The following is a 15134-nucleotide window of genomic DNA, read 5'->3' as shown; positions in this document are numbered from 1 at the left end:
GTGCCCGCGTCTCCGTCGACCAGAAGAGATAGTACCACTCCCTCAGCTCCCCCGCGGAGAGCTCGGGGGGGGAAGGTGGCCCGCTCCTTCCGCAGCGCCTCGAGCCGCTGCGCTTCGGTCGACTTCACAGCTTTCGCGGTCGCGGCCTTCGTGGCCTTCCCCTTCCCAGGCTTCGGAGGCATGGCGGAGGCGGTGGGGGAGATCGACGGCGCTGGTGGTGGCGGCGGCAACGGGAGCGGAGCGCTGCCCTCTTTCGACTTTGGAAGCGGAGGGGGGCGGCGGAGGCTTCTGAGATTGCAACAGCGAATGGCGAAGACGGAGGAAGTGCCCCTGTTTCCCCTGCTTATAAAGAGGGACGGGGCGGACGTTTCGGCCTCCCAAGTGAACAAACTCCCACGATCTCTCCCACGACGCCGCGTTTGACGCGTGCCGTTCTGGGCGTGCGCGGTGGGAGCGGAGTTAGATTCGGCGTGACCTAGGCCGCGCGTGCCCGTGCACTGTTTTGGGCCTGGCCCAACAGCGCTCGGCACCGTGTATGGCCCAGGCCCGGGGGCTCCTGTCGGTGTACTAGAGTAGGGGTACCCTATTACCCCGAACTCGTGCACGGGCAGTTGCAGCCCCCCCCCGCGGCAAGGCTTGCCGGGTGACCGCCAGGACCCTCCGTGGTCCCCTTAAAGACCATTCAATAACAAAGTACTCAAGCCAAGACCCGGCAAGAGGAGCTTGTCGGGAAGGCCAACCAAGGCCCCGGCAAGGGGAGCTTACCGGGAAGAGACGAGACCCCGGCAAGAGGAGCTTGCCGGGAAGACCACGCAAGACATACCAAGAAAGCTTGCCGTGACGCGCCCTGTGCCCCGACAAGATCCGGCGAGCGACAAGCTTCCGGAAGCGACAAGACGACGGCCGCGGCAAGGAGCTTGCCGCGGGAAACTCCCACTGCGTGCCCGCGCTCCAGCTCACCTGCTAACGTGTCGCTCTGGGACTCTCCCAGAGCGCACGTGGCGGGAGGCCGTGCAGCTAGGGGTACGTGGTGGCAAGCGGAGATGAAAAGAAGCCCATCGTGGCAAACGGTGGCGCTCCTAACGGTCACCCCTTTTGCACTGTTTAGGAGACTCACACATGCATTTAATGCCCTTGTCCCCTGCCGTCAGAGTTAGGTAGGGTACACTGTATCCACAGTAGCAGTAGCTATACCTACCACATCCTTTTTTCCGTTTTTACCCTTCCTGTCTGCGTTGCCCCCTGTCGGTGGCCCCTTGAGTATAAAAGGAGGCCCAAGGGCAACGTAGAAGGGGTTGAGCATTTTCAAGGGGGTTTCGCATTTCGGGAACTCAGAAGAACACTCTCACGCTCAGTCTGGCAGCGTCCATCGCTCCTGAGCAAGAATCTAATATACACGAACAAGCAGCAGTAGGGTTTTACGCATCCGTGCGGCCCGAAGCTGGGTAAAAAATCGCCCCGCGTGCACTGCCTCGATCCGCTCTTTGCGCGCTCTCCGCCCCCCACCGAACCGAAAGGGGCCCTGTCCCGATAGGTGTTGGCGGGAATCAGCATCGCCCCCGGCACTCAGTGATTGTTCACCGCTTCCGGCGTGACAAGACGATTTTCTGCAAGCAAATCAAACAACAGAGGCGTGGGCAAAACAATAAACTCAAAGTGTTTCTTATTGAATCTAAGTCTATACAAGAGCATCTTGTCTTCGTTGTCAACAATAAACTTGTGTGCTACCATGCTCTTGTAATCTAAAATATGAGGAGGTAATTTTGTCTCCTCCTCCTCAAGGTGCCTAATAGGTATCTGAAAATGTTCAGCAAGACGTGCAGCATAGATACCTCCAAATATGGGGCCTTTTGTATGATTCAGGGCTAGCCATTTAGCAACAACGGCACCCATACTAAAAGTATTGTCTCCCAGCAAAGCATGTTGAAGAATAATAATATCTGGAACCCTCAAATTTCCACTATTCCCACGACAAATCAAGCATCTACTAGCAAATATGGCAAAGTAGTGTAAAACAAGAAAGTGTATGCTAGAGACTTTTGCCTCAGAGCCCTTCTTTGGCTCTTCTATAGCAATAGTTTTAACGAAGCCATCCACATCTTCATGATGGGTTTCCTCTAATTCTCCCTCATAAGGTATCATACATACTGCGCCAAAATGACGCAAAGACATTTCTTTGAATTCATCATATAAATGAAATGATACTGCAGGCGGTGACTTCTTAGGATAATAATAAAAGTTTTGCACGAAAGTATTGGTAAGCAAGAGATACTGATCGATTCGGTCGTTCATGAAACCGGTGAGGCCTGCAGTCCCGATTAAAGCATAAAAGTCTTCATGAATTCTGGCTTCCTTCAAGAAATCCTCACACGGCCATTCACATGACCGTACTTCCGCTAAGCGAGGAAGACTATACTTTGGTTTTTCCTTCTATTTGTCTTGTTTTTCCTTAGAGCTTTGGCTAGAAGAGCCTTTAAAGAACCTCCTTAACATTTTCTGAAAATTTCTAAAATTTTAGTAACTTCGAAATAAAAGTGAATAAAACTAAACAAGATTGATATCAACTACTCCTACAAGTGCCTAGAGCCTATATCATGCATTGGAATTGCTTGGGACCTCAAAAATTTAACATGCAAGCTCAAGAACATGGTTACCTATGCAGCAAAAAATTGCAATGAATAAAGTACTAGAACAAAAACTAATTGGACCAATGGAGGAGTCACATACCAAGCAACAATCTCCCAAAGCAATTTTGCGAATGGAACTTTGAGCTAAGAGATCGAAAATCGCAGCAAAACGAGCTAGAACTCGGGCTTGAGCTGGATGGGGATTTTTTGGGTAGAAGATGAAGTGTATGGGTGCTGGCATAAGTGGAGGGGAGCCACCAGGGGCTCACGAGACAGGGGGCGCGCCCTACATGGGGGGGGCGCCCTCCTCTCTCGTGGCCTGGTGCTTGCCCCTCCTGTAGTGTTTTCAGTGCCTAAAATCCTCAAATATTCCAGAAAAAATCATACTAAATTTGCAAGGAATTTGGAGCACTTTTATTTTTGGACTATTTTTTAATGCACGGATAATTCATAAAACAGACAGATAATACTATTTGCTTTATTTATTCTAAATAACAGAAAGTAAAAAGAGGGTACAAAAGGTTGTGACTTCTAGTTTCATCCATCTCATGATCATCAAAATGAATCCACTAACAAGGTTGATCAAGTCTTGTTAACAAACTCATTCCGAATAACACGGAACCGGAGAAATTTCGAATAACACTAAGTTACCTCAACAGGGATATGAAAATCCCCAACAATAAGAATATCATACTTTTTCTTGACAGTAGGGAGAGGAAATTCAAAACCTCCAAAAATGATAGTTGGAACTTTTTCAATAGAATTGATGCTATGAACTTGAGATTGTTTCCTCGGAAAATGTACCGTATGCTCATTACCGTTAACATGAAAAGTGACATTGCATTTGTTGCAATCAATAACAGCCCCTGCAGTATTAAGAAAAGGTCTACCAAGGATAATAGACATGCTATCATCCTCGGGAATATCAAGAATAACAAAATCCGTTAAGATAGTAACATTTGCAACCATAACAGGCACATCCTCACATATACAGACAGGTATAATAGTTGATTTATCAGCCATTTGCAAAGATATTTCAGTAGGTGTCAACTTATTCAATTCAAGTCTACAATATAAAGAGAGAGGTATAACACTAACACCGGCTCCAAGATCACATAAAGCAGTTCTAACATAATTTCTTTTAATAGAGCATGGTATAGTTGGTACACCAGGATCTCCAAGTTTCTTTGGTATTCCACCTTTAAAAGTGTAATTAGCAAGCATGGTGGAAATTTCAGCTTCCGATATCTTTCTTTTATTTGTGATGATATCCTTCATATACTTAGCATAAGGATTTACTTTAAGCATATCAGTTAACGCATACGTAAGAAAATAGGTCTAATCATTTCAGCAAAGCGCTCAAAATCCTCATCATCCTTTGACTTGGATGGTTTAGGAGGAAAGGGCATCGGTTTCTGAACCCATGGTTCTCTTTCTTTGCCGTGCTTCGTAGCAACAAAATCTCTCTTATCATAATGTTGATTCTTTGATTGTGGGTTATCAAGATCAACAGTAGGTTCAATCTCTACATCATTGTCTTTGCTAGGTTGAACATCAACATGAACATTATCATTAACATTACCACTAGGTTCATGTTCATCACCTGATTGAGTTTCAGCATCAGAAATAGAAATATCATTGGGATTCTCAGGTGTGTCTACAGTAGGTTCACTAGAAGCATCCAAAGCCCTATCGTTTTTCTTCTTCTTTTTAGAAGAACTAGGTGCCTCTAAATTATTTCTCTGAGAATCTTGCTCGATTCTCTTAGGGTGGCCTTCAGGATACAAAGGTTCTTGAGTCATTCTACCAGTTCTAGTAGCCACTCTAACAGCAAAGTCATTTTTATAATTTAATTCATCAAGCAAGTCATTTTGAGCTTTAAGTACTTGCTCAGCTTGAGTAGCAACCATAGAAGCATATTTGCTAACGCAGTGAAGTTCATCTTTAACTCTAGCCAGATTATCACCTACGCGTCCTATCTTGAAAGCATTATTCTTTAACTCTCTACCAACATAAGCATTAAAACTTTCTTGTCTAGCCATAAAGTCATCAAATTCATCTAAGCATGGGCTATGAAATTTAGTAGAGGGTATTTCAACTTTATCATATCTATAGAGAGAATTTACCTTTACTACCTGTGTCAGGTTATCAAGACAATGTGGTTCTTCAGGCGGTAAATTAAGACCATGTATTTCTTCAATAGGAGGTAAATTCTTAACATCTTCAGCTTTAATACCTTTTTCTTTCATTGATTTCTTTGCCTCTTGCATATCTTCAGGACTGAGAAATAAAACACCTCTCTTCTTCGAAGTGGGTTTAGGAATAGGCTCAGGAGTTGGCTCAATTGGTTCAAGAATTACTCCAGGAACTGGCTCGGGAAGAGTCCAATTATTTTCATTAGTCAACATATTATTCAATAATATTTCAGCTTCGTCGACAGTTCTTTCCCTGAAAACAGAACCAGCACAACTATCCAAGTAGTCCTTGGAAGCATCGGTTAGTCCATTATAAAAGATATCAAGTATTTCATTTTTCTTAAGAGGATGATCAGGCAAAGCATTAAGTAACCGGAGAAGCCTCCCCCAATCTTGTGGGAGACTCTCTTCTTTGATTTGCACAAAATTATATATTTCCCGCAAGGCAGCTTGTTTCTTATGAGCAGGGAAATATTTAGCAGAGAAGTAATAAATCATATCCTGGGGACTACACACACAACCAGGAGCAAGAGAATTATACCAAGTCTTAGCATCACCCTTTAATGAGAACGGAAATATCTTAAGGATATATAAATAGCAAGACTTCTCATCATTAGTAAACAGGGTGGCTATATCATTCAACTTGGTAAGATGTGCCACAACAGTTTAGGATTCAAGGCCATAAAAAGGATCAGATTCAACTAAAGTAATAATATTAGGATCAACAGAGAATTCATAATCCTTATCAGTAACACAAATAGGTGAAGTAGCAAAAGCGGGATCGGGTTTCATTCTAGCATTAAGAGACTGCTGCTTCCATTTAGCGAATAATTTCTTAAGATCATTTCTATCATTGCAAGCAAGAATTTCCATAGCAGCTGTTTCATTCATAACATAACCCTTAGGAACAACTGGTAATACATAATCATTCGGGGGACCTTCATCATCACTATCATCAGTAATACGATCTTCAGTAATTTCATTCCCCCTAAATCTACCAAGTTGTTCATCTAGAAATTCACCTAATGGCAAAGTAGTATCACGCACAGAAGTAGTTTCATCATGCATAGCAGAAGTGGCATCTTCAATAACATGCGACATATCAGAATTCATAGCAATAGCAGGTTTAGGTGTCGCAAGCCTACTAATAACGGAAGGAGAATCTAGTGCAGAGCTAGATGGCAGTTCCTTACCTCCCCTCGTAGTTGAGGGCAAAATAGTAGTTCGATCGTCTTTGAAGTTCTTCATAGTGATCAACAGATATAAATCCCAAGTGACTCAGAGAATAGAGCTATGCTCGCCAGCAACGGTGCCAGAAATTAGTCTTGATAACCCACAAGTATAGGGGATCGCAACAGCTTTCAAGAGTAGAGTATTCAACCCAAATTTATTGATTCGACACAAGGGGAGCCAAAGAATATTCTTGAGTATTAGCAATTGAGTTGTCAATTCAAACACACCTGGATAACTTAGTATCTGCAGCAATGTGTTTAGTAGCAAAAGTGGTATGATAATAATAGTAGCGGTAGCAAAAGTACAGATAAATGTTTTTGGAGTTTTATAGTAGTTGTAACAGTAGCAACGAAAAAGTAAATAAGCGAAGAACAATATGTGAAAAGCTCGTAGGCAATGGATCAGTGATGGATAATTATGCCAGATGCGATTCCTCATGCAATATTTATAACATAGGGTGATATAGAACTTGCTCCAATTCATCAATGTAATGTAGGCATGTATTCCGTAAATAGTCATACGTGCTTATGGAAAGGAACTTGCATGACATCTTTTGTCCTACCCTCCCGTGTTCAGCGGGTTCCTTACAGAAACTAAGGGATATTAAGGCCTCCTTTTAATAGAGAACCGGAACAAAGCATTAACACATAGTGAATACACGAACTCCTCAAACTACGGTCATCACCGAGAAGTATCCCGATTATTGTCACTTCGGGGTTGTCAGATCATAACACATAATAGGTGACTATAGACTTGCAAGATAGGATCAAGAACACACATATATTCATGAAAACATAATAGGTTCAGATCTGAAATCATGGCACTCGGGCCCTAGTGACAAGCATTAAGCATAGCAAAGTCATAGCAACATCAATCTCAGAACATAGTGGATACTAGGGATCAAACCCTAACAAAACTAACTTGATTACATGGTAAATCTCATCCAACCCATCACCGTCCAGCAAGCCTACGATGGAATTACTCACGCACGGCGGTGAGCATCATGAAATTAGAGATGGAGGATGGTTGATGATGACGACAGCGACGAATCCCCCTCTCCGAAGCCCCGAACGGACTCCAGATCAGCCCTCCCGGGAGAGATTATGGCTTGGCGGCGGCTTCGTGTCATGAAACGCGATGAAACTTTCTCCTTGATTTTTTTCTCCCCGAGATGGTATATATGGAGTTGGAGTTGAGGGAGGAGGAGGTCCAGGGGCCCCACAAGATAGGAGGGCGCGCCCTAGGGGGGGGCTATCTCGTGGACAGCCCATGGGCCCCCTGGCCTTGATTCTTTCGCCAAAAATTCTTATTAATTCTGAAAAGTGCCTCCGTGGATTTCCAGGACATTCCGAAAACTTTTCTTTTCTACACATAAAACAACATCATGGCAGTTGTGCTGAAAACAGCATCAGTCCGGGTTAGTTTCATTCAAATCATGCAAGTTAGATTCCAAAACAAGGGCAAAAGTGTTTGGAAAAGTAGATACGTTGGAGACGTATCACCCTCCTCGAGGAGCTCGCACTTGCGAGTTGCGTCCTTGAGCTCCTGCTCAATCTTGGATATGCGCTCCTCGAACTGGCGCTGGGTGGCCTGTTCATCCTTTAAATCGGCAACCGCTTTCTCAGCGGCTGCGTCGCTCACCCTTGCCTGCTCCTTCGTGCGGGCAAGGTCACTCCTGAGGGTCTCGACCACAGCAGCGCCATCTGCAGTTATGCATATAGTAGCGCGTGAGCTTTACTTAAACATTTGCATACTAATTCAATGGAATATGGAGCACTTGAAACATACCTTGCACTTTGTTGAGCCGCTTGTTAATCCGGATATTGTCCTTATCAACCAACTGCATTTGTGCTTCAGTTCGAAAACTTCGGCGGCCTGAGCGGTCGCCGCTAACAGTGAAGCCTGATTTTTTATCAAAAAAGGCTAAGTATGTCATTTACTGCGGATACCTATAGACCCTTTGTTCGCCCTCCTTCATTGGCCAAAAAGAGTCTCAGGGGCTACTATCTATATATAGGCGGATTATTCATGGAAAGTGGTTAAAAGACATTACATCGCATTCCTCGAAGCCTGTTAGTAGGATCGTGAAGGTTTCATCCAGTCCGCTCTTAGCGGACTGAACTTTTTCAACCACCGCACCCATTGCAGTTCATCCATCAGCTTGTTCGGTGCCTCTGCATTCATAGAGGTCGCCGTCTCCCCCTCCTGCAGAGGGGGCTGCCGATCCGATTCCAGAACCGTTTGGGTTTCCAGAACAGTATCTCGCTAAGGGTCGGATGATCCAGGACCCCCATGGCCGGTCTCCATAGGGGTTGCGCCCCCGTGTTCTTGGCAGCTTCCAGTGCCGCATCGGTCCTTTCCCGCACTTCTCCGGAACCAGGAGAAATCCTTAGGGATGACACTTCGGGATCATCCGTGCTACATCTTGAGCTTGCATTGGTTTTCCTTGAAGAGGAAAGGGTGATGCAGCAATAGTAGCGTAAGTATTTCCCTCAGTTTTTGAGAACCAAGGTATCAATCCAGTAGGAGGTTCCTCAAAAGTCCCACACACCTACACAAACAAACAAAGAACTCGCAACCAACGCAATAAAGGGGTTGTCAATCCCTTCACGGCCACTTGTGAAAGTGAGATCTAATAGAGATAGTATGATAAGATAAATATGTTTTTGGTATTTTACAAAATAGATGCAAAAATTAAAGATGCAAATAAAAGTAGATTGAAAGTTTATATGATAAAAGATAGACCCGGGGCCACAGGTTTCACTAGTGGCTTCTCTCAAGATAGCATAAGTATTACAGTGGGCGAACAAATTACTGTCGAGCAATTGATAGAAAAGCGAATAATTATGAGATTATCTAGGCATGATCATGTATATAGGCATCACGTCCATGACAAGTAGACCGACTCCTGCCTGCACCTACTACTATTACTCCACACATCAACCAACTCCTGCCTGCATCTAGAGTATTAAGTTCATAAAGAAAAGAGTAACACATTAAGAAAGATGACATGATGTAGAGGGACGAACTCAAGCACTATGATATAAAACCCGTCTTTTTATCCTCGATGGCAACAATACAATACGTGCCTTGCTTCTCCTGCTGTCACTGGGAAAGGACACTGCAAGATTAAACCCAAAGCTAAGCACTTCTCCCATGGCAAGAAAGATCAATCTAGTAGGCCAAACCAAATTGATAATTCGAAGAGACTTGCAAAGATAACTCAATCATACATAAAAGAATTCAGAAGAGATTCAAATATTTCTCATAGATAAACTTGATCATAAACCCACAATTCATTGGATCTCGACAAACAGACCGCAAAAAGAGTTTACATCGAAAAGATCTCCACATGAGAGGGGGAGAACATTGTATTGAGATCCAAAAAGAGAGAAGAAGCCATCTAGCTAATAACTATGGACCCGAAGGTCTGTGGTAAACTACTCACAACTCATCGGAGCGGCTATGGTGTTGATGTAGAAGCCCTCCGTGGTCGATTCCCCCCTCCGGTGGAGCACCGGCGAAGGCTCCAAGATGGGATGTTACAGTGGTAGAAATCGTGTTTCGTTGGCTCCCTGGATGTTTTCGGGGTACATAGGTATATATAGGAGGAAGAAGTACGTCGGTGGCCGCCTATGGGGCCCAGGAGAAAGGGGGCGCGCCCAGGGGGGTGGGCGCGCCCTCCTGTCTCTTGGCCGCCTCGCAAGCTTCTCGACTTGCACTCCAAGCTCTCCGGATCATGTTCGTTCCAAAAATCACGCTCCCGAAGGTTTCATTCCGTTTGGACTCCGTTTGATATTCCTTTTCTTTGAAATACTGAAATAGGCAAAAAAACAGCAATACGGGCTGGGCCTCCGGTTAGTAGGTTAGTCCCAAAAATGATATAAATGTGTAAAATAAAGCCCATAAACATCCAAAAGGGGTAATATAATAGCATGGAACAATTAAAAATTATAGATACATTGGAGACGCATCAAGCATCCCCAAGCTTAATTCCTGCTCGTCCTCGAGTAGGTAAATGATAAAAACCGAATTTTTGATGTGGAATGCTACCTAGCATAATTCTCAATGTAAGTTTCTTCATTGTGGCATGACTGTTCAAATCCAAATGATTCAAGATAAAAGCTTATAAAACATAAAAATAATAATGCTTCGAAGCATACTAACAAATAATCATGTCCTATCAAAATAACATAACCAAAGAAAGCTTATCCGTACAAAATCATATAGTTAGGCCATGCTTCATACACAAAATACTCCCATCATGCACAACCCCGGTTTCAGCCAAGCAATTGGTTCATACTTTTTAACGCGCTTCAGTTTTTTCAACTCTTACGCAATACATGAGCGCAAGCCATGGACATAGCACTATGGTGGTAAATGGTGGTGGTTGTGAGGACAAAAAGAGGGAGAAGATAGTCTCACATCAACTAGGCGTATCAACGGGCTATGGAGATGTCCATCAATAGATATCAATGTGAGTGAGTAGGGATTGCCATGCAACGGATGCACTAGAGCTATAAATATATGAAATCTCAACAAAAGAAACTAAGTGGTTGTGCATCCAACTCGCTTGCTCACGAAGACCTAGGGAATTTTGAGGAAGCCCATCATTGGAATATACAAGCCAAGTTCTATAATGAAAAATTCCCACTTAGTATATGAAAGTGACAACATAGGAGACTCTCTATCATGAAGATCATGGTGCTACTTTGAAGCACAAGTGTTGAAAAAGAGATAGTAGCATTGTCCCTTCTCTCTTTTTCTCTCATTTTATTTACTTTTTTTCTTTTTTTTCTTTGGCCCTTTTTCTTTTTCTTTTTGGCCTTTCTTTTTTTTAAAGTGCGAAGTCTCATCCCGACTTGTGGGGGAATCATAGTCTTCATCATCCTTTCCTCACTGAGACAATTCTCTAATAATGAAGATCATCACACTTTTATTGATTTACAACTCAAGAATTAAAACTCAAAGCTAGGACAAGATATGACTCTATATGAATGCCTCCAGTGGTGTACCGGGATATGCAATGAATCAAGAGTGACATGTATGAAAATTATGAAGGTGGCCTTGCCACAAATACGATGTCAACTACATGATCATGCAAAGAGCAATATGACAATGATGAAGTGTGTCATAATAAACAGAACGGTGGAAAGTTGCATGGCAATATATCTCGGAATGGCTATGGAAATGCAATAATAGGTAGGTATGGTGGATGTTTTGAGGAAGTTAAATAATGGGTGCATGATACCGGCGAAAGTTGCGCGGTATAATAGAGGCTAGCAAAGTGGAAGGATGAGTGTGCGTATATCCATGGACTCACATTAGTCATAAATAACTCATATACTTATTGCAAAAGTCTACTTGCCCTCGAAGCAAAGTACTACTACGCATGCTCCTAGGGGAAGTGTTGGTAGGAGTTAACCATTGCGCGATCCCGACCTCCACTCATAAGGAAGTCAATCAAAAGAGCACCTCATGCAACAAATTTGTCACACAACTTTTACCATACGTGCATGCTACGGGACTTGCCAACTTCAACACAAGTATTTCTCAATTTCATAATTACCCACTAGCATGACTCTAACATTACTACCTCTATATCTCAAAACAATTATCAAGCATCAAATTGATCATAGCATCCAATTCACTTCCTATGATAGTTTTTATTATACCCAACTTGGATGCTCATCATTCTAGGACGAAATTTGTAACCAAAGCAAATAACATGATGTTCTAAAAGACTCTCAAAATAATATAAGTGAAGCATGAGAGACTAGCAATTTCTCCAAAATTAAGCCACTGCCGTGCTCTAAAAGATATAAGTGAAGCACTAGAGCAAAAACTATCAAGCTCAAAAGATATAAGTGAAGCACATAGAGTATTCTAGCAAATTCTAATCAAGTGGGCTTCTCCCAAAAGGTGTGTACAGCAAGGTTGATTGTGGTAAACTAAAAAGAAAAGAATAATATAATACACGACGCTCCAAGCAAAACACATATCATGTGGCGAATAAAAATATAGCTACAAGTAAAGTTACCAATGAACGAAGACGAAAGAGGGGATGCCTTCCCGGGGCATCCCCAAGCTTAGGCTTTTGGCTATTATTGAATATCTTGGGGTGCCAAGGGCATCCCCAAGCTTAGGCTCTTGCCACTCCTTGTTCCATAGTCCATCAAAGCTTTACCCAAAACTTGAAAACTTCACAACACAAAACTCAACAGGAAATGTTATAAGCTCCGTTAGTGAAAGAAAACAAAACCACCACATAAGGTACTGTAATGAAATAATTCTTTATTTATTTTGGTGTTAAACCTACTTTATTCCAACTTCTCTATGGGTTATAAACTATTTTACTAGCCATAGATGCATCAAAATAAGCAAACAACACACGAAAAACAGAATCTGTCAAAAACAGAACAGTCTGTAGCAATCTGTAACTAACACAAACTTATGTGACTCTAAAAATCCTACCAAAATAGGAAGTCCTAGAAAATTTGTCTATTGATCATCATAAAAAAGAATCAATGAAAAATCACGTTTCTGTGATTTAACAAAACTAATTTCGTGCGTGCAAAGTTTCTGTTTTTCAGAAGAATCAAATCAACTATCATCATAGGTTATCCTATAGGTTCTGCTTGGAACAAACACTAATTAAAAGATAAAAACACATCTAAACCGAAGGTAGATGCAAAATTTATTACTAAACAGGAACAAAAATAAAAAACACAAATAAAATTGGGTTGCCTCCCAACTAGCGCTATCATTTAACGCCCCTAGCTAGGCATAAAAGTGAAGATAGATCTAAGTAGTGCCATCTTTGGCACTCAATTCATAAGTAGCTCGCATGATAGATTCATAAGGTAATTTGACTTTGTTTCTTGGAAAGTGCTCCATGCCTTTCTTTAATGGAAATTGGAATCTAATATTCCCTTCCTTCATATCAATAATCGCACCAATCGTTCTAAGGAAAGGTCTACCAACAATAATAGGGCAAGAAAGATTGCATTCTATATCAAGAACGATAAAATCTATGGGCACCAAATTTCTATTTGCAACAATGAGAACATCATTGATTCTTCCCATTTGCTTTTTAATGGTGGAATCCGCAAGGTGCAAATCTAAAGAGCAATCATCAAGATCATGGAAACCTAGAATATCACATAAAGTTTTCGGAATCATGGAAACACTAGAACCCAAATCACACAAAGCAAAACACTCATGATCTTTAATTATAATCTTTATAGTTGGTTCCCACTCATCATTAAGCTTTCTAGGTATAGAAACTTCCAAATTAAGTTTTTCATCATAAGATTGGATCAAGGCATCAACGATATGTTTGGTAAAAGCTTTATTTTGACTATAAGCATGAGGAGAATTAACAACGGATTGCAACAAGGAATTACAACTTTCTAAAGAACAATTATCATAATCAAATTCCTTGAAATCCGAGATAGTGGGTTCAATACTATTTAAAGTCATGACCTCTCCAATCCCACTTTTACCAAATTTAGCATCAAGATCTAAAAACTCCAAATTCTTGGGACTCCTTCTAACTAAAGTTGACTCATCTCCAGTCCCATCATTATCAAGATTCATATTGCAAAACAAAGATCTAATAGGAGACACATCAATAACTTTAAGATCTTCATCACTATTTTCATTGAAACTAGAAGAACACGCCTTTACAAAGCAATCTTTCTTAGCACGCAATCTACCGGTTCTTTCCTTGCACTCATAAATGGAAATTCTCATGGCTTTGAGAGACTCATTGATATCATGCTTAGGAGAAGAAGATCTAAGTTTAAGAGAATCAACATCAAGCGAAAGTCTGTCAACGTTCCTAGCCAAATCATCAACTTTGAGCAATTTTTCTTCAAGCAAAGCATTAAAATTCTTTTGAGAAATCATAAATTCTTTCACACTATTCTCAAAATCAGAGGGCATCTTATTAGAATTACCATAAGAACTATTGTAGGAATTTCCATAATTATTAGAGGAATTACTAGGGAACGGTCTAGAATTAAAGTTTCCTCTATAAGCATTGTTTCCAAAACTATTCCTACAAACAAAATTCACATCCATAGATTCATTATTATTCTTAATCAAAGTAGACAAAGGCATATCATTGGGATCAAGAGGAGTATTTTTAGTAGCAAACAACTTCATAAGTTCATCCATCTTTCCACTCAAAACATTGATTTCTTCTATAGCATGCACTTTTTTACTAGAAGATCTTTCGGTGTGACATTGAGAATAATTAGCCATAACATTATCAAGAAGTTTTGTAGCATATCCTAACATGATTTCCATAAACGTGCCTCCCGCGGCCGAATCTAAGAGATTTCTAGAAGCAAAGTTCAAACCGGCGTAAAATTTTTGTATGATCATCCATAAATTCAAACCATGAGTAGGGCAATTGCGAATCATCAATTTCATTCTTTCCCAAGATTGGCCAACATGCTCATGATCAAGTTGTTTAAAATTCATAATATCGTTCCTAAGAGTGATAATCTTAGCGGGAGGAAAATACTTAGAGATGAAAGCATCTTTGCACTTGTTCCAAGAATCAATACTATTTTTAGGCAAAGACGAAAACCAAACTTTAGCATGATCTCTAAGTGAAAACGGAAATAACTTCAAGTAACAATATCATTATCCGTATCTTTCTTCTTTTACATATCACACAAATCAACAAAGTTGTTTAGATGAGTAGTGGCATCTTCACTAGGAAGGCCGGCGAATTGATCTTTCATAACAAGATTCAGCAAAGCAGTATTGATTTCACAAGACTCAACATCATTAAGAGGAGCAATCGGAGTAATAAGGAAATCATTATTATTGTTATTGGAGAAATCACAAAATTTGGTATTATCTTGAGCCATGGCAACAAGTAATCCAACACACAAGCAAACAGAAAAAGGCAAGCGAAAGAGAGAGAGATTGGGAAAGAGAGGGCAAATAAAACGGCAAGGGTGAAGTGGGGGAGAGGAAAACGAGAGGCAAATGGCAAATAATGTAAATGCGAGGGAGATGAGTTTGTGATGGGTACTTGGTATGTCTTGACTTTAGCGAAGAC

Source organism: Triticum aestivum, chromosome 2B (genome assembly GCF_018294505.1).
Source record: "Triticum aestivum cultivar Chinese Spring chromosome 2B, IWGSC CS RefSeq v2.1, whole genome shotgun sequence".
Classification (NCBI taxonomy): domain Eukaryota; kingdom Viridiplantae; phylum Streptophyta; class Magnoliopsida; order Poales; family Poaceae; genus Triticum; species Triticum aestivum.
This window is presented reverse-complemented; position numbering follows the sequence as displayed.